Genomic DNA, 24,871 nt, shown 5'->3' with positions numbered 1-24,871 from the left:
ACCTCAAATTGAATAATTTGGACAATCAAAGAATGGTTGGGATTTTTTGTATAACCAATGTACAAATATTTAGGATAACTCAAATGAGGCAGAGTATATATTTTGTTATCTAAGTCACAGTAGAAAAAAGACACGCAAATAACTTTTAATGTTATGTGCGCGCGTGTGCATATGTGCGTGCGTGCGTGAGTGTGAGTGTGTGTGTGTTTGTGTGTGAGTGAGTGTGTGTGTGTGTGTGTGTGTGTGTGTGTGTGATGTGAAGCAGATACTCTTGACCTCTGCTTCTCATCGTTTTAGTCTGTCTTTGCAATGGTGGCCCACCCACAGCGATGGCGGGCAATTCTGTGTGAGGTCAGACTCACTCTGCAAGGGTCCAATCTCAAGCACAATATGTAACTACACTTTTCTGCCTCTGGGACCTCACAAAGGCTTTGCAAGTCTTTGTGATAATTCTCAAGCCCAGTCATATTAGACATTAAAGAATATATATGCAAGCAATGCTTCACTCCTTTGACATTGTGGGAAAACTCTGATTGATCACAATCATTTATTATTTTATTTGAAATAATTTATCTCAATTATTTCTTATAACATGGAACACATTTACTTTCTAAACATATATGTATTTTACCGAAACTATAATGGTTAGTGATCTATCTGTTGGATACAGTAGCCAAACTTAAAATTTATTGTTGTCTGTATTTCTCCTTTTAGATTAGTATTAAGTGTTTATTTTGTTTGACAATTAGAAATAGTATATATTTAAGGTGTACAGTTTGATGATTTTGTATACGTACATATTCATCGTGAAATTATGACCATAAATAATCAAGCTAATTAACATACCCATCACCTCAGTTACCATTTCCTGTTTTTGTGTGTGTGGTGATAAGAGTAAAGACTGCCCCCTTCATGAAATTTAAGAATACAATAAAGCAGTGTTAAAGTACATGTTAACTACTTTATTGTACGTTAGAGCCCCAGAGCTTTTTCATCTTGTGTGACTGAAGCTCTACACCGCTTGATCAGCACGTGGCAACCGCCATTCTACTCTCTGTTTCTATGAGTGTGCCAATTTCAAATTCCACATGTACCTTATTTTCTTAGTAGAAGAAATAAGGATAGCATTGAGGGGAGAACTATTTCATTCCGGAGGACTTATCCTCTGAGATAGACCCTTCAGGACTTATAACGCTGGTGACAGTGCCCACGGAGATGCTGTGACATGTTCATCACTGAAGGCTCTCACAAAGCAGGGCAAGTCATCAGGTGGTAGCCACTGTGAGCGTCAAAGACAAGTCACCGTGATCACGAGAATCATACTGAAGTGGTCAGAAGAGTAGAACAAAGGAAGACTGAAAAGCACTTCACGCTACTGCATTATACAACTTTAAAGTGGCTAAGACACTAGAACTCAAGTGTTCTCACCACACACACAACAAAAAAAGAAAGAATAATCACATGACATGACAGGGCTGTTAGCTAATGCTACCATGGTAATCATATTGCAGTGTAACAATATCAAATCAACACATGATGCACCTTGAACTTACACAATGGTCCTTGCACATTATATCTCACTTTAAAAAAACTCATCAAACTTATCTCACAACTTTGCCAAAGGAGCTGTGAAATAGGAGGAAGTGCAAACATAGGACACTATTGACTAAATGCCCTCTCATTTTGAATGGCATGAAATACTGTATCTTAATAGTGAAGAGAATTCAAATTCTGAGATATAAAATATTGCCACTGCTTGGGGCGCCGTAATTTAAGAGTAGTTTACAAATAGATTTGGGTAAATATTTATTTTCACTTATGAAATATTCAGACTTAAGATTGAGTCTTTTGCTCATGCAGCCTCTTTGAAAGGTAGCTTATGTGTTCTTATGATAATGCCTCACTCACCCAGCTCTGAATAAGAACAGGCAACACTCACACCAAGCTGCAATTTCTCCTATGAAATACATACTTGTTTAGAACTGTGATCTTTTTCTGTAATTCTACTTCTCCATGTCATGTACACACTGTTTATTCAGTGTTTTATGTAAAGATAAAAGTAATTTGGAAAACACACACACACACACACACACACACACACACACACACACACATGCTTGCACCTATAAAAACATTTTTTAAAGATTTTTCTAACAGAAGCAGTATAGTACAGGAAAGGGACCCTAAAAGCAATATCGAATTTCTGACTTACATGTGCCTTTGCCCTCTAGCCTACCAGTCAATATCAGTAAATCACAGAGAAATTTTCACATAAATCCATGAAGCATCGTGCACAGGCATTTACCATGACATTACTGAGGGTGTCAGGGAGCTGGAGGCAGCCGAGGTTCCTCTGACTTAGGAAATATATAACTGAATCACAGTGAATGCACACTATGGAGTACATGAAACAGATAGAAGGTATGAACTATATCAGAATACAGCAAAACTGGAAATTAATAGAACATGTTTCGGTAAAGAGATATGTTTAAAAAACAGAATTAAATACAACAAAAACATTGATGTCAGTTTAAAAAATACAAAAATAACACACATATATGCACACACAGATACATAAGCATATGCAAGGACATATATTAAACATATTGGACTGGTTTTGGAGACGGGTAAAAGAATGGGTATTGGAGTGAAGAAAACAGATAATAAAGCTAGAGAAGGGTTTACATGAAGACACCAGAAAGAGAAAGAAGACAAAGGAATTAATAAATTTAACTCAGATATTTTTCAGATATCAGGTGTTTCCACAAGAATTCCGAATGCCAAAATAAATGCCATCACAGAAGGAATTATGGAAGACATATGGTGTTGAAGAGACTTTGGTATTCAGTGGGCTATCTGAAGCTATTATAAACATAAAATATATTGTGTTGAGTCACAGCACTGTAAGAATTTATTATTTATAAAAATACAGGATGCAAAAGTATATGAACAAGTTTCAACTATAAATAATTATAGAAAAAAGAAGGTAGGAAATGAAAGCATAAAGAAGCTTACAGTTATGAGTGGATATTTTCTTTTTTTTTTTAATTTGTGAAATTTGAAGGCTTACAGGATTTGTTAGATCTTAACACAATTTTGTTACTTTCAAAAAACAAAGTATTGTGATACTTACATACTTCTGGTCTTATTATCTCTGTGTTTGTAACATACGACACTTTGTTGGTAAAATGGTAACTACAGTCATGCACCACATAATGACGTTTTGGTCAACGACGGGCCACGTAGGCAACAGTGGGATGAATACCACATGGCCTAGGTGTGGAGGGGGCTGGACCATCTAGTTTGTAGAAACGTGTTCTGTGATGCTTGCACACGGATGATATGACCTAAGGACATTTCTCAGACATATCTTCATCAGTAAGCAGCATGGGGCTGTACATGCCAAAGCTTTCCAGGGCTACGGGTAAAGGTTATGCCTATACTGTGATAAAATAAACGATGAGTGTTCAACTGTGTCACCCAGCACCTGCACCATAACAGGATTTAAGCAATTCCTTTTATAATCAATTTCAAATGGTTTCCATAAAAAAGGAATGTTTTAAAAAATGAGCCACATTCAATTACCTGGGCTACCTATGAAAGCCTATTAGGTGCATAATTCTAGAATTGTATAGTACACACACACACACACACACATAAACACATACACACACTTCATGCATTCATGAGAAACTGTGCTGCAGGCTCAGACCTGGTTGCTCTCCTCTCCCCTACTGGTGGGAGCCCTCTAACACAGCCTTTACAAAAATGATCATGGACTTCTGATGACCCAAATCTCTGAGGAAATAAGTACTGTACAAAGGTCTAAGTTACTGAAGAAAAGTGAAAATAAGAACAGTAATGGTGCAACTCTAGCAATGGAGGCTCTCATTAGAACTCCAGTTGTGAAGGTGTAGGGTCTGCAGTGTAAAATCTACTCCCTTCAGTTGCTCAGGAAGTCAGTTCCTGAAGCGTTGTTGGGAAATTGCCTGGGGGGGGGGGGGGGTGTGAAAGGGGGCAGATTCCCTTGGGCCTCAGCTTGGGAGAGTTAGGTTGACAATTCAAGCATTCTGCTCATGACTTACTTCAAATTCTTCAACTAAAACAAGGAGGCATCAGGTCCTCAGTGTTAATTGTTCATAAAATACTGGATTAGCAGTATTAGCATCAGTAAATAGTTACTAGTTACTGTTAAAGTTATCATTAATGCTCTTAATAATAACATGTATCATATAATTGAATTATAGTTGTATTATAGTATTATATTTGTAAATGGTTAAGTTATTAATACTATTATTATTTAATTATAAAATAATTAAATTTTATAAAATAGTCATAATAAATAATTTCCTTATCATAATTGCGGGACTAGAAAAAAATAGAAAAATAATTCCTGTATTTCTTTTTCTCAGAAATTCCAATTCTGCATCTTGATAAAAATTTTTCAAACAAAAATTTTACATTTTGAAAAGCATATATTGGGTTTAAATAGAAAATGTGTGGCACACGCATTCCTATGTCAATCTCTTCATCTCTTTATCTGTATCTGATATGTCAAATTATCAAGGAACTCTTCAGACAAAGAATAGGACATGTGAATTAAATAAGTGCTCATAAGCTTTCATCTTTCATAAATTGTCATAAAGCATGAAGGTAAGATCCAGGAAAGACAATATTTAAAAGTTTCTGTGTGTAGAATGACTTCTCTGATCTTGCCGTTGTTCTTTTATATTTTCTCTCTTCAAATTCTGGCAGGTTTATGATATCCCGTACTGCAGCTTTGGAGGACAGAACTTGAATAATAAAACTTTGCCAGTTAATAGTTACAAAAACTGAAAAGGGTTTCTTTGTAACCCAGACACAGTCAAAACTGAGCTGGTTGTTGTTAAGAGGATGAAAAAGGTAGCACTAAGGGTGTGGGTTATAGTTAATCTGTGTAATTTCAATACACTGCAATTGCATTAATATTATGGAAAATATTAAACTATAGTAATAGGCAACTTAACTGTTATATTGAAACAAATGAAAGACAACATATGAAGGAACTCACTGATCAAAATATAAATTTTTTTTCTGTTTCTCTGTAAATTGAAAGTTAAAAATTATTGGTGCTTTAACAAGTTTCCTTTTTTCTTCATGAACATATTATTTTAAATATATAGTCCAAAGAAATAATTATCCAAAGATCATGTAAATATAAGGAAAATAAATATTAACTTAGAGTAAGACTTATAATCATTAAAATGATATGAGATTTAATTAAGTATATTACTTAATATTTTTTCTCAGTAAATAGTTTTTCTCAATAAATCATAATGAAAACGGGGTAAAGAAAGAATCCATCTCTTTTTTTAAAATTTTCCTTTAAATTAAAGTTTATTGGGGCAACAATTGTTAGTAAAGTTACATAGATTTCAGGTGTACAATTCTGTAATACATTATCTATATCTCACATTGTGTGTTCACCACCCAGAGTCAGTTCTCTTTCCATCACCATGTATTAGACCCCATTTACTCTCTTCTAGAGTCCCGCCTCCCCCCTTACCCTCTGGTAACCACAAAACTATTCTTTATGTCTATGAGTTTTTGTTTTTTCAGTTTGTCTTTTTCATTTGTTGTTTTCAGTTTATATACCACACATCAGTGAAATCATATTGTTCTCTACTTTTTCTCTCTGACTTATTTCGCTTAGCGTTATAATCTCAAGATCCATCCATGTTGTCACAAATGGTTCTATTTCATCTTTTGTTACTGCCAAATAGTATTTCATTGTGTATATATACCACAACGTCTTCATCCATTCATCTTTTGAAGGACGTTTTGGTTGTTTCCACGTCTTGGCCAATGTAAATAAAGCTGCAATGAACACTGGAGCACACTTGTCTTTATGGATAAAAGTTTTCAGATTTTTTGGATAGATACCCAGGAGAGGGATTGCTGGGTCATAATTATATTCATAATTTTTTGAGGAACCTCCACACTGCCTTCCATAGCGGCTAAACCAATCTGCATTCCCACCAACAGTGTATGAGAGTTGTTTTTTTAATCCACAGCAGCTCCAACACTTGTTACTATTTGTCTTGTTGATGATAGCCATCCTGACTGGGGTGAGGTGATATCTCATTGTGGTTTTTATTTGCATTTCTCTGATGATTAGTGATGTTGAGCATTGTTTCATACGTCTATTTGCCATTTGTATGTCCTCTTTGGAGAAATGTCTCTTCAGGTCCTCTGCCCATTTTTCATTTGAGTTATTTGTTATTTTGTTGCTGAGTTGTATGTGTTTCTTGTATAATTTGGATATTAGCCCCTTATCGGAGGCAATGTTTGCAAAACTCTTCTGCCATTCAGTTGCTTGCTTCTTTATTTTGTCGATGGTTTCTTTTGCTGTGCAGAAGCTTTTAAGTTTGATATAGTCTCATTCATTAATTTTAGCTTGTACTTCCCTTGCCTTTGGAGTCAAATTCATAAAATGCTCTTTGAACCCAAGGTCCATAAGTTTAGTACCTATGTTTTCTTTTATGCAGTTTATTGTTTCAGGTCTTATGCTTAAGTCTTTGATTCATTTTGAATTAAATTTTGTTCATGCTGACAGATAGCAGTCCAGTTTCATTCTTTTGCTCGTGGCTTTCCAATTCTGCCAGCACCATTTATTGAAGAGGCTGTCTTTTCTCCATTGTATGTTTTTTGTTTCTTTGTCAAAAATTATCTGTCCATATTTATATGAGTTTATTTCTGGGTTCTCAATTTTTTCCATTGGTCTATGTATCTGTTTTTCTGCCAATACCATGCTGTTTTGATTATTGTTGCATTGCAGTACAAGCTAAAGTCAGGGAATGTGATACCTCCAGCATTTTTCTTTTTCCTTAGGATTGCTTTGGCTACTCGGGGTCTTTTGCAGTTCCATACAAATCTGATGATTTTTTATTCTGTTTTTTTTTTTTTTCTTTTCTTTTTTTTTTTTTAATGCCATTTGGATTATGATGGGGATGGTATTAAATCTATATATTGCTTTGGGTAATACAGCCATTGTAACTATGTCGCTTCTTCCAATCCATGAGCACGAAATGTCTTTCCATTTCTTTGTATCTTCTTCAATTTATTTTAAAAATGTCTTACAATTTTCAGCATATAGGTCTTTCACATCCTTGGTTAAATTCATTCCTAGATATTTTATTCTTTCTGTTGCAATTGCAAAAGGATTTTTTTTTTTTCTTTTCTGAGGTTTCATTGTTAGTATATAGGAATGCAATGGACTTTTGTACGTTGATTTTGTAGCCGGCAACTTTACAGTATTTGTTTATTGTTTCTAATAGCTTTTTGGTGGAGTCTTTAGGATTTTCTATATATAGCATCATGTCATCTGCAAAGAGTGACAATTTAACTTCTTCATTTCCAATTTGGATGCCTTTTATTTCTTTTTCTTGCCTGATTGCTCTGGCGGAGACTTCCAACACTATGTTGAAAAGCAGAGGTGATAGGGGACAGCCCTGTCGTGTTCCTGAACTCACAGCAAAGGGCGTCAGTTTTTCACTATTAATTATGATATTAGCTGAGGGTTTGTCATATATGGCCTTTATTATATTAAGGTATTTTCCTTCTATACCTATTTTATTAAGTGTTTTAATCATAAATGAATGTTGTATCTTGTCAAACACTTTTTCTGCATCAATTAATATAATCTTATGATTTTTGTCTTTATTTTGTTTATGTGATGTATCAGATTAATGGATTTGCATATGAACCATCCTTGTGCCCCTGGGATGAACCCTACTTGGTTTTGATGAATAATCTTTTTAATGTATTGTTGCATTTGATTTGCTAGAATTTTGTGTAGGATTTTTGCATCTGTATTCATCAGAGATATTGGTCTGTAGTTTTCTTTTTTTGTGTTATCCTTACCAGGTTTTGGTATCAGGGTAATGTTGGCCTCATAAAATGAGTTAGGGAGTATTGTCTCTTCTTCAATTTTTTGGAAGAGTTTGAGCAGGATCGGTATTAGATCCTCCTTGAAGGTTTGGTAGAATTCACTAGTGAAGCCATCTGGTCCCGGACTTTTGCTTTTGTGAAGGTTTCTGATGACTGATTCAATTTCCTTACTGGTGATCGGTCTAGTTTTTCCAATTCTTCACGATTCTGCCTAGGTAGGCTATATGTTTCTAAGCACTTGTCCTTTTCTTCTAGGTTATTGAGAATCCATCTTTTTATTCAAGGAAAATAAGAAGTTTGAATGGAAAATGTGTTTTTTTATGGCTAAAAATAAATATATGGATTTTTTTAAGTTTTTTTCTTAACTATGACATGATTTTTTATTTAAAAAAATCTTCACCAACCCCCCCCAAAAAAAAAGAAAAGAAAAAAACCTACTGAAAGTAATAAGTGGGTATAACAATGTTTTAGTTTAACGGCTAATATTCAAAATTCAATTGCTTTCCGGTATACCACAATGAACAATTGGAATGTGAAATTTAAAGAATGACATGAGCAACAGCACCCAAGCATGTGAAATACTTAAGTATCAATCTAACAGAAATCTAAAGTGTTTATATGCAGATAATTATAAAACTCTGATGAGAGAAATCAACTGTTAAGAGGCACAAAATCAGTAACGATGCATAAATCCAAGAGATTAAAGAAAGAATAAAAAATTAAACTCAGATGATAAAGAAAGGAGAAAATAATAAAAGTAAATACAGAAATAAATGAAATAGGAAAAAATACACAAAAAAATCAACAAAGACAAATTAATTCTTTGTGAAGTTTTTTTTTTTTTGAAGAAACAAGAATCTGCTAAATCCTTGTGACATTAATCAAGAGAAAAAAAGAGAAAATGCACAAACTAATAACAGAAAAGTAGGAGACAATAAAAAGGATCACAAATGAGTAATTGTGTCCACAAATTAAACCAAAACAAGAACATGGGAAATTCATAGTATTACTCTAAATCAGGGGTGTCCACACTTTTTTCAATGTTTTTCACCAAGGGCCATATGCGGTAAAATACACAAACAGCCGGGCCACTCACTCGAGGTGAAGTACCTATTGCCTCACCTAGTTTATTTAAGTAAACTAAATATATTTTTGGAATTTGCTGTGGGCCAATTAACAATGGATTGCGGACCGCAGTTGGCCTGAGGGCCGCAGTTTTTACACCCCTGCTCTAAATAGTTCTCCATCTATTGAGATCATTAATTCTACAGTACTCTCCCCGCAAAAAGAAGTTCTCAGAAGGCAATAAACAATCCAAGATGGCTGTGTTCAGCAGAGCAAAGTTCTAACTGCACCGTCGAAATTATGATTATTTCTTTATTTAAAGAACAGGGGTAGTTGTGATTCTTCCTTTTCATTATTACTGGTCTGGAATTTGCTCTTTGGAAACGTGTTTCTCCCCACATTCATTTTTAATTAGGTGACAGTGTTGATTGTCACTAGCAACTGGTAATAACTGAAACTTCCTTTTTAAGGTACTGTCTTTGATCTGTTCTCCAGTAGCAGGGACTGAGATTCTTGTTCAAGTGATTAAGTGAAGAAGGAGTGTTTTTAGAAAGGGAGGGAGAAAACCCGAACGTGAAGGAAAACCACCTAAGCAAGCATCAGCCAGCTTCCGTAGGAAGATCTAGAGGTTGAATTGCACCATAAAACAGGTCTCTGTGAATCAAGGGTCTGTCCTTATACCCAGTGTCATTGGCTGTGTTCTGTGGAGGGTGGGTTAGAGGTGGAGGTGGGCTACTCAGCCTGGTGAGGCAGGTCTTCTTTGGCCAGGCACCTCTCTGGGACAGGGGACAGCTAGACATGGTTAGTAGCCAACACAACAGCATCTAGTAAATGGGGCATGAACTGGAAAATGGGATCCAGAAGGCTGCCACAAGCATCCTTATCCAGGAATGGTACCCAAACAATAAGCGATCTTTCATTTCTCACTTTGTCCAATGAGAGACAAAATGCCCAGGTGTTCATTGTGATCTACAGAGACTTAGCATTTCATGGGATGTTCTCCTAACCCTTCTCCTAGCCATTCCCAGATCTCATGGTGATGGTTTATTTAACCCCTTATAAACACGTTACGTTCTTCCCAAATCCCCTGCATTTGTTAATACCTATATGTGCTTTTCTGTATTTTCAATGCGATCTTCTGATAATGTGTCATGACATGTATTACAGTGACAGTAGTAGAATGTCACACAATTTTACACAATGAAACTTCCAGTATATTTGAAATTTATTACAGAACTTTCTGGTATTTCTATACTTCTATTTTAAAAGCCATCCTTTGTTTTCTCTGACATTGCTTTACAAGTTCTACAAAAGTGAGCTAAGCAATACTACTGGAGCAGATTGTCACCTCACTTCAGAGACTACTACTTGGGAAGAGAGCATAAAAATATGTCAAAGATCCATTTCCTTGTCTGCCTTCTCCCTTTCTAAAGAAAATCCACATAAGAATAAAATATGCCAATGAACCTTAACTCAACATTTTTACTAAATAAGATGATTTTCCATGTAGACATTTAGATTTCAACTAACAAAATTGAATTGCATTAGAAATATTAAGGGAGAAAAAAAATAAAATGTCACAGTTTCTCCTTTAATGACAGTCTTCAGTGCAAAACATTTTAGAACAGCTGAAGCCTTCATCTTTTATGACAGAGTTTACAAAACCTCACTTCACCAGCCAGTGCCTTGGACCTAGAATAATTGTCACTAAGAATTTTTCAATGATAGCTCATTCCAGAGCCTCTGTAAGTGACCAATCTACTTTAAAGTCACAGGTCAGGTTAGTCAATCCAGGCAATTATTTAGCAAGTCACTTCACAAAGTAATAACAATGCTGTCAACATAACACATAATATAAAGCTTCAGTGACATTGAATTCTATCCCTTTTCTGAGCATTTGTTCCTTTAAACTGTAAACTCAAGATTGTACAGGTGAAAATATACAAGCATAGAGAGTTTCAGGTATCCACGTTCACCTCATTAAAAAGCACTGAAACTAAGATTAAAATCAAAAGTAGGTGTTCAGGAGGAATTTTTCCCTGTACAGGATAGGTCTAGAAAAACTATGCCCATTAGTCAAGGAAAGCGGTAGGAGAGCCAAACCGAAGTGTATGGGGAGGGGAGAAATTGTGTAGAGAAGTACGTGGCAATATTGAAAGTAGCAAGTTTCATGTCAGTATATTGATTTCATTAACAATAGCAAATGCTTTACAACCACGGAAAATAACCATTACGTCAACCCAGATTTCAATGCCTAACCAAACATTTACATAAGAATTAAAGCAAAGTAATGATTGTTGATGAATAAGATATGTATAATTGATTAATGTCAGCCCATCCTGTCTGAGAAGGGAGCAGGTGCCCCTCTCACCTACACCTGAGGCTCTGGAGCAGCGACCTGGTGCCCTGGCCTGCCTTGGGCGGGGAGAGGGCTAGGGTGCGCCCATCCAAGATTGATCTTGCTGTTTCTGCTTCTTTTATTTGTGTTTGTGTCCTCTGTTACTTGCTAAGAGAGAAAAATGTGAGCAAAGCAGAAGGCGGTCAGGAAATGGATCCAAACCCCAGTGTGGCAGGCCCAACTCACCCTCCCTTTACTAGTGGGAATCCTTTAATTTGCATAGTGAGTTCCCCAACCTCTAGCATTTGTCACAGAAAACAAAGCCTCTCAATAAAACTCTATTGAAACTTGAAAACAGAAACTGTATTCAACTTTATTTTTCAGTGTATTTGTAGCTACCTTAGGGTTTTCATCTAGAAATTGTTTTAAACCATATACAATGCCGTAAAGAATTAAGATGACATATGCGCTCAGGGATTCCCTTTGAAGGGGAGAAAACAAATATTACCCCAATTTAATGTTTGACTTGAAAAACTGAAATGAGCAAAAAGCTTGCTAGAAGTGTTTTGCGTGAGCAGCACTGTTCTAGCATGCAATAATCCATATTGAAAATATAGTAACAGAAATTGCTTCTTTCCACAGACAGAGGAAGACCTTCAGAGTGGTATTTAGTGGAGATCCCCGAGCTGTAGTAGGATTATAAATAAAAGAGAAAATAAATTCCAGCATCTTCTGCTTGGATATAATTCATTTTCTTCTTTTATGCATTTTGCAGTCCACACACATTTATAGCACACCTACTGTGCGTCAGTGGCCACACTAGGCATTGTGGGTACTTTGCACTGATCCCTCTCCTCAAGAAGATCACATTATAGGTTGAGGTATTCCAGGTGAGAGAACTATCAATACTTTGTCGCCCATGCTGTGAGCCAGGCCTAGCGGTGAAGTAGTGAGGGCAAAGCTATGTTCCAACAATGGAATATATTAATTTGCTTAACAAATATTTATCAGGAGCGTACCATGTATTAAATGCTGGTGATGAAATGGTGGGCAGAATATATAAAGTGTCTTCCTAGTAGAGCTTTTATACAAGCATCGAAGACGGATAAAAAAGGACAATGTCTGCCAATATTGTACGCAGAAATTATTGCTATAACAAAAAATATAGTAGAAAAGAGAATTCAAAATTAATAGCAAGAGCTATTTTCTATAGAATAGAATAGACTATTTTAGATCATTTTAGATTTAAAGAATGGTTCTCTACCTAGTCTATCCATGAATAATACTGAATTGTCCTTTACATCTAATTTTCTGTTGTGCATCCAACATCATAAGGACATTTACAGCATTTATTTTCTCCAACCTCCAAAGATTTTCATTAAAGTCTGTTATTTAGAAAACAGTCTTCAGCTACAGAATCAGGCAAAACTATATATAAAACATTAAGGCCAGACCCACATAACACTTGGAAACACGAAACTAACATGGCTCCAGAAAGGACCAATGAAGAATAATCATAATTGACATCATTTCTTATGGAATTCTTATGGATAATTAATAAAATGAGTACTTGTCATCATTGAGATAGACTTACCATAGAGCTTAAAGCGGTATTAGACAAATAATTGTAATAAAAATAAAATTACTATATTAAATATTTCAATAGGAGAACATAGGGCTCATAGGAACATATGTCATGGAGGCCTCAGTTTACCTATCACAGAAAAATTTACTGAGGAAATGACTGCGCTCTCTTCTTCATCTCTCAAATAGAATGCTACTGCAATAAATGTGAGAACAATAAAATTTAACGCAAAACCAATATTTTAAGAGATTAAAAGATACAATTTTTTTTCACTGTTCAACAATTGGAATTGTACCGACAATTGCTGAATCTTTGCTGATGCATTTTTACAGTATTTATTAACCTCAAAAACTATATTTGAAACTTTCCTTGTTCTCACAGCTGTACTAATTTCTACACATACCAACACATGCATTTAGTAAGCATTTAGGTATGCCGAAATGTATATTTACAAGCTCACCTTTCACTATATTATGAAATATTTGCGAGAAGATACCAAATTTTATTACTCTTTTGCCACTTTTAACACAGTGCCTAGAAAATAGAAAGCAATCCATGAACTGTTCATTCACAATGATCAACTTCTTCTTTACATTGCTAAGTACTATGGTATAAGGTAGCTCACCTGAAGAATGGAGGAGGAGCAAATCAAAATACACAGAGAGGATCCATTTCTCAAGGATAACAAAATGCAAAAATAGAGCAACCTCTTAATTTTCACACCTTTGTCCTTAGAACTTTGCACTATGGATGAGTTCCTAGGCGGAATTGTCATTTACTCCACTTGTGCCGTCAGTCAGCAATGCTCATCCCTGATCCAAGACATAACCAGCACATTACCATTCCCATGGCAGATATTAATCAGCAGGTATCCTACTGTGGTGCCTGAATATCATAAGCGAAATTGTGCTGATTTTTGATGCACATTAATTAAGTACAACTCTCCAGAGATTGTTGATATGTGGCAGTTGTAATTCTGCTTTTACTGATTGTACATTAAATTGTGTGAAGGTGAGAAACACCTCTTAAATAAATAAATGAATGCTTACTCTGCCTGGATAATTTCAATTTAGAAATTAATGTGTTGACATGGCCTGTGAGTCACTGCCTGTCGTCTCCAATAAGCTCTTGTGATGGAGATAGGCAGTGCTCACTTTATATTTTACTGCCCTCTGGCTGATAAAACTCGCTGCCAGAATAGATTAGTTAACGTGCAACATATGTTAATTAATGTACTTTATTAAAATGTGTTATTGTTGCTTTTATTCATTCTTAGTACTTAATTCACTGCTGTAGGGGATATAATAAAACCATTAGGGCTTTCCAAACAGTCACCAAAACCTCACAGTTAGATTTTAAACAGTAGGATTCTTCCATTCACCACTGGCTACCTAAAAACATTTTTTTTTTCTTTTTGACATGTGGCAAACCATAATTTAAAAACGCATTGTATCAAGTGAATAAGGGAAATTCGTTTACAAAATATGTGGGGGACTTATCCTAGTAGATCAATTACTATATTTAAAATATTCTGTGTTAAAAAGATTAAGTCTTGTAAATTTCCAATGCTTGGCAAGCCATTTAAGTCACTCATATATACATTCAGACACACAGTGAACCTTTTCAAATCAATGTAGTTTATTCCTTCTACAAAACCTGCTAACTAATGCCCAGGGAGGCTGAGTACTGTCTATTAATGGAGTACCTTCATGTGCATCTTTTCACACCTTGTGAATTATTATGGTTACTAAGAGTCAAGTGCATTAGCTCCTAATCCTTTTATATCAGTGAGGGTAAACTGAGGAGTGTTGTGGTAAGAAATTAACCCTAAATCTCAGTGGCTTACCTCAGAAGTTTATTGCTTGTTTATGCAAAGTCTGCAGCGTGTTGTATGACACTTTTCAAAGTCCTCCATCAAAAATCTAGATTATTTCCATCAAGATATCACAAGCTGCCATCATGTCACTTGTATTGTCTTTTCAAACTGTATCTTTAATGTTTTAGGTGCAGGGGAAGAAAGAATATGGAGAACAAGTGAATGTTCCATGGTTCCAGCTGGAGTATTCACACCGTCTCCTAAAACTCATTGTTCAGAGCTGGTCACATTGTACCAAACAAACTGCAAGGTAAGTTGTGATGTGCAGAGGAATACTTGGACATTTGGTGAGTATGAAATGTTTCCTCTATTATCAGTTTGCAATTTAATCAGATTTTGAGAAGTAAATAGGGGTGAAAACATAAGCTATGCCTATGAAAACATGACTACTCTGGAACACCTTGGTAGAGTCTAATTGATTAAAACAAAATACTATCCAATTAAGTGTCAATAAGATTTATGAAAAAAATAAATAAAATAAGGAAAAGGCACTAAAATCTAAAAAGATTTTTTTGTGAATGATATTAACTTCTCATTAAACTTTTCAAAAGTAGATAATCATGATAGATGCATTATAGTTGTTTCTGTATGTTGTATGAAAAATACAAAACTCTCATAATCAGACTTAAATAGACCCATCCTAAAAGAAAGGGTCTTGATCTTACATCATATTTGTAAACGAAAACAGTGGAAGTTCCGATAAAATGTTTGACTTATGTATGTACCACTTCTAAACAACAGCAATATTTGTGTAAGGTTGAATTCACTTAGTGCTTTGTGACTTTGATCAGGTTTTTTAATTTTCCCACAACTCAGTTCCTCATCTGTAAAATAGGTTAAAACTAGTATACCTCTCTTGGAGTTATGAGGAATAAAGGAAAAATATATGGAAAGTGCTGACAGCATGTAGAAAAATCACTGAATGCGTGTTAACTATGAGTAGTCTCTTCACAACTTTAACCGACTTATTTCATTAGCAAGCCAAATTCTAATATGATTTCCATTGGAGAATAAATCTATTTCTAAAGTTTAAAATATATTTAGCTTTACTGTATTTTAGTGCATATCTATTTAAAAAGTTAGCAGCCTTATGGACTTACTTCAAATTTAATAAATTAAATTTTTTCAAGTATATTTAACCTTAAGTTTAATCATAAATTTATATGTTACAAGTAACTTTTAATAGATCTTATTAACGTATTACCACCAAGAGATATGTGGGCATACAATTTATTTTATAAACTTATTCTGTGCACACAAAATTTTCTTTGGTCAATGCCCAGAAGGAAGTATATTGCTAAAAAACAAAATTAATTTCCTTTTAGCTTTCTATTCTTTTTATCTTTTTAGATTATGAGTGCAAAAATATGTAAAATCCTCTAGAAAATATTCAGAATAGTAAACCTAACTTGCCAGTGACCTTCCTGGGTCTCCCAACACCTCTCCTCTTTATCAGGAAAAACAATCTACCAATTTTGCGATTTCTCCACTTTCTATTCAAATGCTAACGTTAATCAATCATGTCAACTTGAACATATTCAGATTCTACCTAGAAAGAAGAGCATTTGAATTTCAAATCATATTTAAAATACACACACAGGAAAAAATGAATTTATTTTGATCTCAGTTGATACTTGGGTCAGGATCAAACTTCCTGCCAGGAAGAGATAGGACTTACAGTTCCCTGTCTTTGATGAAAGCCTCTTTATTTTTCAGTGTAAGGGAAATATTCACTTCTGGGAGAGACTGAATATACAACCAAGATCACAGCCTTTCTCAGTGCTCAGAGTTTGTGGTAGCAAATTCATAATTTCTATAACTTGGATGGGAAATTTTGAATTGGAAGTAGCGCACTGCATTTTTATAATCCAGCCAAAGAAACCTGTGTGAAAATAAATTATGGAAGCACCACTTTCAATAGAACTTCTTGCCTATGACTTGTAGTGCCAAATAGATTTAAGCAGACCAGCTGCTTCCTGAGCAGGGATTCCCTGTGGTCCTGTGGGTAGATATGTTCCCAGCAGGTAAGAGAGTTGCCTTTTATTGTTTCTGACAAGCATAGCAGGCTAGTCACAGGTGTGGAAGACAGTTTTTAAGGAAGAAAAAAATAAGGAAGGAAGGAAGGAAGGAAGGAAGGAAGGAAGGAAGGAAGGAAGGAAGGAAGGAAGGAAGGAAGGAAGGAAGGAAAAATGAAAGATTCAAATTTTATGAGACACCTGAAAGTGTTTTTTATATTGTCATCAGAGGGAAACCTGCTTTTTAAAAAATATACCTTTGCTGTGGTGTCATTGTATATGGCCTGCAGAACATTCTCGCATGCATTAAAAGGGGTTAATCAATTGTTAACCCCTTTCATGTATTTATTTGTTAATTTAGTGTATAGGGAACATCCCAGATATAACACTTAATGCATAGTGGGCACAAAATTAGTACCCAATGATACAAGACTTGTTAATAACTCAGAGGGTTTACTTCCAGTCACCACTGACTTTCTTTGGTTCTTATAGAAGCACTTATTTTTCTTTATGTAATCTTTTATTTCAATAAAAGATTATTTATTATTCAGATCCAATACTTCTTTTTTAATAAGTTCTACTGCATGGTTCTTCCCAGTTCTACTATTCTCTTCAGTAGTCATCATTCTCTTCTCTGTCTCCTTCTCCATAGAGTGTTATAAAATTTTGTTTGTATCAAAATATTTTGAACCTCTCTAGTAAGGTTATATATTTCTAAGAACTTGTCTATTTCTTATTGAATTTGGTGGCATATAGTCCTTCATCGTATTCTTGTATGATCCTTTGTATTCCTGTGGTATCCATCATAACTTCTCTTTCATTTCTGATTTTGCTTATTTGTGTTTTTTACGCTTTTCCTTAGCGAGTCTAGCCAGGTGAAGTAGGAATATTTTTCTGTGAGTCCCCAAATGATGTAAATGATGTTAGATCTGCCTGCAGTTTCTGGGTGTGGGCCAGGATTGTGTCTCCTGAAGCCAAAGAATGGACACACAGACCAGGGAGAGGCAAAAAGTTGTAAAGGAAGATAGTTTATTAGAGAAAGGAGAAGAGGTTGTAGCTCCCGAGCAGGAGGGGGTCCTGAATAGGGGTGTCCAGTGACTTAAGTAAAAGCTCTTACTTTTATACCTTCCCTTGCCTGCTTGGGGAAGGGCCCTGTAGCCTTCTAATGGAATTCATCTATCAGGTTTGTCCTGTTTGCTCATCCTGAAGGGATTAAGGAACCAACCGGTTCCTGTCTATCAGATGGCTCCTTTGTCCTGCCAAAAGGGATTTGAGATTATCTATTCACCTCAAGGCATATTCTCATGTCTTTGTCCTGGAGTGAAGGAGACATTCCAGGGCCTGGAGTTTCAGGATATGGCTTTTTTGTTTATTCCACCAGAGACCCACCCTCCTCCCGTCTACCTAGCAACCATACTAACTAACCTGTCTTACAGGGGTTTGTCAATTTTATTAATCTTTTCAAAGAATCAGCTCTTTGTTGCATTATTTATTTTCTATTGTCTTTTTGTTCTCTATTTCATTTATTTCTGCTCTAATTTGTATTATTTCCTTCCTTCTACTGACAATGGGCATAATTTGTTCATCTGTTTCTAGTTCTTTAACATATAATGTTAGTTTGTTTATTTAGGATTTTTTCTTATTTCTTGAGATAGGCCTGTAATGATATAAATTTCCCTCTCAATATTATTTTCTCTGCATTCCAATAATGTTGCTACCATGTATTTTAAGTATCATTTGTTTGTATGCATCTTTTGATCTCTCTTTTTATTTCTTCTTTGACCCAGTCATTCTTAAATAGCATGTTGTTTAATCTCCACATAACTGTTTTTTTCCACTTTTTTTTTTTTTTTTGCAAATGATCTCCAATTTCAAAGCATTGTGGTTGGAGAATATGCTTGGTATAATTTCAGTCTTCTAATGTTAAGACTAGTTTTGTGTCTCAGCGTATGGTCTAGTCATTGCAGCATTATTCATGGTGGCCAAGACATGGAAACAATGCAAGTGTCCCTCCATAGGTGATTGGATAAAATGTGGTACATACTACAATGGAATATTACTCAGCCATAAGAAAAGATGAAATACTTCCATTTGCAATAACATGGATGGATCTTGAGATTATCATGATAAGTGAAATAAGTCAGAAAAAGTTGAGAACCATATGATTTCACTCATGTGGGATATAAAACTGAAAGCAACAGATGAACGAGACAAACAAAGGAACAAAACCTCATAGACACAGACAGCAGTTTAGTGGTTACCAGAAGGGAAAGGGGGCGGGGGAGGTAGAAGAGGGTTAAGCGGGTCAAATATATGGTAACAGAAGGAGAATGGGTGATGAACATACATGCAATATACAGATGATGTATTACAGAATTATACACTTGAAACCTATGTAATTTTACTAACCAATGTCACCCTAGTAAATTTAATAAAAATAAAAATAATAATTTGATTCTTCTCTAATGTTTAATTCCCATTTTTCTATGAGATTTCAGAGTCCTCGTGACCTAGCTGGTTTTAAATATCCCAAAAAGAGCTGAAACATGGAAAAGGGACTGACTATATTAGAGTAAGAAATAATATTGCTACCCTATTAAAAGTAGTGTTACATGCAAATTTACATACTGTAGAAATTCTAAGAATAAATATAAAAATTCAAAAACATGAACTCCCATAAAGGCATAAAATACCATATGTCACTAACAATTCTTACAGTTTAAAAATTAGAGGCAGGATTTTCACATAATTGTAGATGCCAGAACACTTACTAGTTCAAGCTGTCTCGTGGAAATCATATTCTGATGAACACTGTGATAAGCTTACATGTATTACATGCACTGATTTCTTCTAATACCTCCCATTGGTGTGAGAAATTTTGGAATCCTGTAAATAGGTGAGAGGGAATAGTCAACTCCTGTCTTGTATCACCACATCTGTTCATAGGTTATGCTTCCCCTCTCTGAGTTTTGCTTTGATCGTCACAATGTTAAGCAATTAATGCAAAATTTCTTATCTTCTTTTCTGGATGCTGAGTACATTAAATGTAATGCAGATAGCAGAGCAGCGCATTAGTTTAGTTCTAAGGCATTGTCAGCACTCTAAGACCAAAAATTAAAAGTAATACTGTGTCCTTAATATTTTGATTTCCAAGGTGATTCTATTTCCTTGACAGCCTGACCCAGATTTATTTTCAGAAAGACCTTTGTTTTTGCATATGCTAAATTCAAATTCTGAAATGTTTTCATATTTGTAAAATGCAAGAGATAATGCATTAATGGGCAGTATCAATACTCCATTATATGTGGGTATAAATAAATTATAAGAAACCATATCCATTTTTAGAAGGTAAGAAAAAATGGTTATGGATTATAAAATCTCCAGTGATTAGGGGGAAAAAAAGTAGGGGAAGAAGAAATGCTAATGATAAAAAAAAATTACCAATGACACAAAGATAATGTGTATAAAGCCATAGTTTCAATGTTACTTTTAGTGAATCAATTATTTGGTATAATTGGTGGATATGACTTCTCTTTATATCAAGACCAGATTATTTTCTCTTGTATTCAGTGTTTTTTATCAGTTTTTTTTTTTTTTCCGTTTTGGGGGATTTTCTTTTGCTGTTGTTTCCAGGGAAAGGTGGTGAAAGGAACATTACTGCAAACTGTATCACTGGAAAAAGAAAAAAAAAAAACCTATATACCTATGACTATCATATTTCAGATTTAGAAAAGAACTCATGATCACTGAGAGAAACCAAGTAATTAACTATCCCTAAATGTAGCAAAAGTTATTAGAATAATTCAATTATTAGGTAAACTTAATCAAATTTTAGATAAACCTAAGTTCTTAGGCAAATCTCTGAAATAAATTATCAACTGAGAAATAATTTTATTTGAGAAACTTACAAATCTCTTTTTTTGTTGTTGAAACTGTTAAGATATTAGTAAATCACTCCTAAAGACTTATAGGATTACCCCAAGAGAAAAATCGAAATAGTCTTTGGGGCCAAATTTTAAGAGTTCCTCTTGCCTCTTTGATAACCCATTACACCTCTCTCCATTCTTCCTTGACACTTGCTGGTTAGCACTGCCCCCCAAAAACTAAAATATTATACAGATAAGAGCAAAATATGGGACTTTTGATGCTATGCTGTTGTGATTTTAATCTTAAACTGGGAAGCAAGCAGCCTTCCTGACAATAGACACAGATATGATTTACAAAGTTCTCTTCAGGTTCAGAATTACGGAGGCTTAAAGTAAACAAGTACACAAGTATCCTGGATTCTGTATCTCTAATCAATGACGCTTTAAATATTAGAGGCAACACGTAGGCCCACATATATCCCACAAAATACCATCTGTATTAAATTTGACTTACATTCTAATATAAGATAATAAAAATTATGAATAATTTCTAAGAACAGTTTCCTATGTATGAATCTTAGATTTCTCTAAAGGCAAAATGTGCACCAAAACAAATGGTGTACTTTCATCAGTGTCCGCTAGTACCTGACTTCATTACAATAACACCAAACTACCAGTCAATAATTACCAGCTCATACCCTCTTCTTAAAAGATTCCCAAGGTGGTATCAACAAAGTCAAAGGACTGTCAGAGGTAGCATTCTTCTAGAGGTGATGTTTGGACAATTAGAAGCTTTTTAGCCCAAGTTATGTTGTTTTTTTTGTTTGTTTGTTTTTAGTTTGTTTTTTTATCCATAAACACCAGCAAACCAGTTACCTTCAGAAACAATATAATTTTTTCTTCCTTAAACTGAAATAGCAGGCATTCAAATGACATTTTTTTGAGAGTTGACAGTCTTATTTTAGTCTATTTAAAAATGATAGAAATAGATGCATCAAAATAGACATGGCAATAAGGTTAGCTGTGCCTCTGTGGAGATCTGGCAGTGCTGGGTTATCCTTTGAATATTAATAACAGGTATATCCCAGTTTGTGATCATGCAAAATGACCTTGTTTCAGTAATTGCACATTTTGCTTTTTAGTTCCAACTTTGGATTCCTTGAGTAAAATGAAAGCCTATTCATCCCGCAGACAGTTTTACTTCTACATGGATTTCTGTGTTGGGCTTAAAGGGTAAATCCAACAGCTTAGCGTGTAAGAGTCAACAGTGCCAGTGGCCTCCTCAGTGCTGTTTACATCTTACGAGTATTGGCCAGGATGTTGGAAAACCACTCGGAAGAGACAAAATTGGCAAATCTACTGCTTTTCTCAGGGAAGTAGACAGCAAGAAATGTAAGGGTGACTACTTAAATCAGTGACATTGTGAATTTATGCACTTGGGACTGTCAAGAGGACATTCCTGTTTTCCTGGAAAGTTTTCACTTGCTTCAGGCAAATGTAATTGTTTGACAATCTCTAGCTTTTGGAGAGCTGGCTACATTTTACCAGAAGTGTTACTATTGGATGAACTTACGAAGAGACTTTAGAGAGAAAATTTGATTGTTCCCTAAAATGACAACAACAATAATAATAAAATAGAATATGCAGTGAGTGCGATATTCAGAATATACATTCCTAGACTTGCAAACGTGGTTTCTGTTTGTTATTTCCCTTTCATTTCTGCTTCTCTACACTGCCATAGATATGTAACCCACGCTTCAGGGGGACTTCTCGGACACAGCCCCAGGGTGCGTTTTCCATATTTCTTCCCCTGGTATAACACTGTCGGCTGACCACCTCTGATTGATACAGCCATCTCCAGCCTCTATGGAAATAAAATTTCTTGGGGTTCCCCCCTATCTCTAGGCTGCAGCTTCTGAATCTCCTCTGTGCACTAATGGTTTTCTATTCATTAATGTTAATGGTGATACCTGCTGCACCTAATTGCCTTATCAAATCACAGTTGCAGCTAGAAAATAACTTGAAGAGCTGTACAAATCCAAACAGGTTTCATAGGAATTTTAACCTATCAAAAATTATATGCAAGCGTCCAGGTTCTCAGTGAATGTCATATCTTACACAACACTAAGTATGTGAGTTTCAAAAAGTTTTGGTGAAAATAATTATAACATATATTTTTTACAGTGCTACATCCTTTACACAGCACTTTCGCAACAATTTTTTTCACTAGACCCCCCCATAACTATTAGATAGTAACGTGACTGCATAGGATAAGTAAATTAACTAAATTTTGCAGAATAAAAACTGAGTGTCAGAAAGGTTAAGTTACTAATGCAAGCCTAAGTAGCTAACACTTGCAAGAGTCAAAAATCAAATGATCCTACCTTGTTTCACAATGATATAGTATTTACACATAAGCTATCAAAACAGGAAATTCCATTATTGGTTAGCACATAATGGTTACAATTTTCAAGAGTTGCAATTTAAAACCTAATGTTATAATCCATATGAACAAAAGTGGTTTTAAATTGGTTTACTGTCCTCAAAGATTATGGAATGTTATATAGTTTTCTGGAAAATATAATGAAGTAAATGTGTTAGAAAATCCATTCACCTAATGCATTTATTATAAATTATGTTATTGTATCCTTTATACGATGTGATGAAGTGGCACCTTACCTCTGTGGTCTTCTTTCCGAAAACCATATAACCCTAGTCTACTCATGAGAAAAACATAATATCTATCTCACTTCAGAGACAACCTACATAATACGTATCTGTACCTCCTCAAAACTCTCAAGATCATTAAAATCAAGGAAAGTCTGAACAATTCCACAGCTAATAGGAGCTAAAGAAGCCATGTAAACTAAATATAATGTGTTATCCTGAATGGGATCCTGTAACAGAAAAAGTGAAAACTAAGAAATCTGAATAAAGTATATACTTTAATAATAATATACCAATAGTGGTTCATTAATTTTAACAGATGAACCGTACTAAATTAAGACTTTAATATTAGGTTAAACTGAGTTTGAGGTATGTAGAAACTCTGTACTATCTTTGCAATTTTTCTGTTAATTTAAAAATGATCTAAAACAAAAGTTTTACTGAAAAACAAAAAAGCTTAAGCATACAATTCCCAATTAGAATGGCAGTCTATGTTTATACAAAATAATGTCTTTGAGAATGTTTAAAGTGGCTTTATTTGTTATTGTCACAAACTTGAAAGAACCTGAATGGACTTCAACTTGGAAATTGACAAACTGGTAATTGACGTAGTGAAAACATACTCAGCAATCACAAGAAATGAGCTAGTGATAAACCAACATGAATGAAGTTCAAACGTATTATGCTTATAGAAAGGAGACAGATTTGAAAGGTTACCTAGTGTTTTTCCATTTATTTTGACATTCTTGCAAGCACAAAATTGTCAGGACAGACAATAAACCAGTGGTTACCTGGAGGTGGGAAGGAAGGTTTTCTAAATAAGGGCTAGAGAAACTTTTTGGTTATAAGAACTGTTTTTATATTTTGATTGCAGTAGTGGTTATAAAACTGATACATTTTTTTCCCACAGAATAGTTCACTCAAAAAGATGAATTTTACTGTATGTAAACTAAGCCTTAATTTTTTTTAAAAAAAGGAAAGAAAATAGGTATAAGTCACAACATAATATGTCACCCACCGTGTTTCCCCAGAAATAAGACCTATCCGGACAATCAGCTTTGATGTGTATTTTGGAGCAAAAATTAATATAAGACCTGGTATTATATTTATTATATTATATTATACCTGGTATATATTATATATTATATTATATTATATTATATTATATTATATTATATTAATTATATTATATTATATTATATTAGACCCAGTCTTATATTATAGTAAAATAAGACTGGGTCTTATATTTATTTTTGCTCCAAAAGATGCATTAGAGCTGATTGTCCGGCTAGGTCTTATTTTCGGGGCAACACGGTATGTCTTAAAACACAAAAATAATCTCTTGAATAATAACATGAAAAGGCTAAAGTACTATTAGTCAAATCTTTAGGGAGCCTTAACAATAGGGAGTAGCCATGACAACTTTGAGCCAATTTATATCTGGGGGCAAATTCTGTGAAATATTTGCGATTAGAGTCACCAGCTCATGGAAAGAATAGAGAATTGGCAAGTGTTGGGCAAACTCCCTCA

The 24,871-nt window shown here is 34.7% G+C and overlaps 1 long non-coding RNA gene across 1 annotated transcript in view; it reads left to right on the top strand.

The window, feature by feature from the left end:
- The window catches only part of LOC141570731 (uncharacterized), a 504,906-nt gene that overhangs the window by 414,016 nt on the left and 66,019 nt on the right, over positions 1 to 24,871 (top strand). The window contains exon 4 of the long non-coding RNA XR_012495179.1: positions 14,922 to 15,043. This is a non-coding gene — a long non-coding RNA (uncharacterized LOC141570731). The remainder of the gene's footprint in view (positions 1 to 14,921; positions 15,044 to 24,871) is intronic.

The sequence above is a fragment of the Rhinolophus sinicus genome, linkage group LG03 (assembly GCF_036562045.2).
Source record: "Rhinolophus sinicus isolate RSC01 linkage group LG03, ASM3656204v1, whole genome shotgun sequence".
NCBI classification, from domain to species: domain Eukaryota; kingdom Metazoa; phylum Chordata; class Mammalia; order Chiroptera; family Rhinolophidae; genus Rhinolophus; species Rhinolophus sinicus.
Note: the sequence above shows the minus strand (reverse complement) of the source record. Positions and strands in the feature narration are given on the sequence as shown.